Here is a 3,030-nt window from a genome sequence, read left to right on the forward strand (position 1 = left end):
ATATTATCATCAAACCAGCTGATAAAGGCTCTGCCACTGTCGTAATGGACATTAAATTCTATGAAGAGGAGTCCTTAAGACAACTAAACAATCCTCTTCACTATCGGAAGCTCACAGAGGACCCCACTCCGGAAATTTTTAAGGAAGTGGAAAAATCTGTATTTAAGATGGTTAAAAAAGGTTCCATCAATCCCAAAATTGGGCCCCATCTCATCCAGGTCGATCCGGCACCAGGACGTTTCTATGTCCTACCCAAAATCCACAAAGCAGGCCATCCTGGCAGACCCATTATTTCGGGCAACGGTACTGCTACAGAAAAAATCTCTGAATATGTGGATGAATTATTGAGACCATATGTTGTTGCTCTCCCCTTGTACATTCAGGACTCCACGGACTTTATCCGCAAAATTAACCAAATTTCAAATTTACCTAATAATACTGTTCTGGCTACACTTGATGTTTCGTCATTTACACATCTAGATGTGTATAAGAGACAGACTCCTGCATTTCAAATTACAAACAAATTCGGGGCAAAACCCCATCTAAATCACATCTACATGAATTTATCATGCTGATTCTGAACAATAATAACTTTGTTTTCGGCGACGGTCATTACCTTCAAAATCATGGCACAGCGATGGGCACTAAAATGGCTCCATCTTTTGCTAACTTATTTATGGGACAATTTGAGGCCAATTTCCTGTCCCTACAGCCCAAGAAACCAGATGTTTGGTTTTGTTCCATTGATGATATCTTCATGATCTGGACCCATGGTGAAGATAGTTTGGATACGTTCCCACAATCAAATTCACTGCTAACAAATCCACAAGCAGTGTAGATTTTCTGGACATCACCGTGACCATGGAAAATGGTGCACTCAAAACTGATCTCTTCCGTAAACCCACGGATAAGCATATGTACCTGCTCCCTAGCAGCTGTAGATGTGTATAAGAGACAGTATATATATATTCGGGGCAAAACCCCATCTAATGAGACGCATTTGTTCTTCGGATTTAGATTTTCAGAATCGCACAGAAGAGCTATCCGGACATCTCCGGAATAGAAATTATCATCGAGGACCCATCGAAAATGCTGTAAAAAAAGCAAAGGACATACCATGTGCTCAAACACTGACGTACAAACCACGTCAGCGATCGACCAGAGTGCCACTGGTCACTACCTATCACCCTAGGTTACCACCACTAAGCGCTATAATTCAGAAACATATGCCCATTCTACAGACCACAGAACGTCTTTAGTCTGTTTTTCCGGATACACCGTTCATAGCCTATCGCAGACCACCTAACCTTCGTGATATATTAGTACGATCTAAATTCAAGAGGCAAATTAACTCTTGCGACAGCCATATTTTGGGTAGTCATCTTTGTGGTTCATCATGCAAAACATGCTCCTTGCTTGATTCTACACAATCATTCAAGAGCAACCAAACAAACCACATATTTCGGATAAGGCAATCAATTAATTGCCTCACCAAAAATGTCATTTATCTCATATATTGTAATATTTGTGGTAAACAATATGTCGGAGAAACAAAAAACACTCTCCGTATGAGAATGACACAACACAGATCAGCTATCAGAACATCTAAGCTTGATCAATCAGTAGCCGTACATTTCAATTTAGCTGGTCATTCAATTTCAAATTTCAGAGTGATTGCAATTGACCATAATGCCAATTGGAGCGACAAAAATCGCAAAGATAAAGAGAATCACTGGGAACTTTTACTTAAAACCACCACACCATTTGGACTCAATATTAGGAATGTTCTCCCAGTACACTAAATTAAACCTATGGCATTCCAAATTATTCTGGATAAATCATTTGGCTTATTCATTGAGGCATGCCTCTAAAGTTTAGTTTTGGCCTTCCTGTTTACTTGTCTAGGCTGTTTATTCTAATCCCACCTAGCCCTGTCTCTTATACACATCTAGATGTGTATAAGAGACAGCATGTATACTTAACACTATGTTATTATTAGTATGTATATTATATATTGATCCTTAACCTTTATGTATATGCACATATAACAGGATTTTTGGTGTCCTATAGGATTTAGATAGTTTTTTATTGGACTTGATTAAGTCCTATAGGACTTGATTTAGTTTTATAGGATAATATGCAAACCTTTAGAACATGTTTAAAATCCTATAGGATCCTGTAGGATTCCTATAGGACATTTTCGTAAGGGATATCTGCGGACAGTAAAATTGAAGTTGCACGTCGGCCTTTTCTGTTCCCCAATTTTTATACTAACCCAAAGAGCTTCTTTCATATTAAATAAAGTCAGCTGTGATTCTGTGAAATACATCTCTGTTAACACAGATCCTTATACAAACTGGACCGATTTTAGCCCGGACCAATTTTGGCGCGACAGGCCTATCTATATATAATTAATGGTAGGTCCTACCCTAGGCCTTCCATGCCACAATACAAACTGAATATATCAGCAGCGACCTTGTTGATCAAGTTCGCATAACAATATATGATGAGATGAACAGTCTAAACACCTGATATTTTTTTATAAATGTAGCCTATAATGAAAAAGAGCACATTTTAATGGCTGTTCTTATAATTTAAGTGGATACCTACTGAACCTTCCGCTCACACCCTCTCGCCCAGCTCAGTCATTGTGCAGGTTATTTTTAATCGTCAGTAATTGGGTATTCCCCATTGTAAAAAACAATAAATAATTACACCCACAGGTGGCGCTATTAATATTTTCATTCAATCGAAAACCCCCGATGAATCAAATCAATAAACCGCGAGTTACTACAGTAGATGAAAACCTAAATAAAACAGAATTACAAAAAATGAAAACACAAATAAAATGTAATTACCCAAATAAAAGGTTAAAAATATATAATTAGTGCTCACTCTCAGACTTAAAATTTGAATATAATTTTCGTTTTTTCTCCATTATTACATACGTATGTAAAGAAGTCCCCTCTTGAATCCAGCGGCGCAAGGACAAGGGGAAATTTGCTCCCCCTGATAATTTTCTTGCTCCCC

At 37.9% G+C, this 3,030-nt stretch overlaps 1 protein-coding gene across 2 annotated transcripts in view; it reads right to left on the reverse strand.

Annotated features, from left to right (window-relative positions):
* The window catches only part of LOC117101121 (long-chain-fatty-acid--CoA ligase 1-like), a 23,478-nt gene extending 20,771 nt beyond the window's left edge, over nucleotides 1–2,707 (reverse strand). Inside the window, exon 1 of one of the 2 annotated variants that reach the window (XM_033241009.1) lies at nucleotides 2,611–2,707. The gene's annotated coding sequence lies outside the window, so the exon portion shown is untranslated. Of the gene's footprint in view, nucleotides 1–2,606 lie in introns of both variants that reach the window. The other variant, XM_033241010.1, reaches the window with a different exon arrangement.
* Nucleotides 2,708–3,030: the final 323 nt, after the last annotated feature.

This window comes from Anneissia japonica, unplaced genomic scaffold (assembly GCF_011630105.1).
Source record: "Anneissia japonica isolate Jap-2015-1 unplaced genomic scaffold, ASM1163010v1 scaffold4054_len1135799_cov195, whole genome shotgun sequence".
Taxonomy (NCBI): domain Eukaryota; kingdom Metazoa; phylum Echinodermata; class Crinoidea; order Comatulida; family Comatulidae; genus Anneissia; species Anneissia japonica.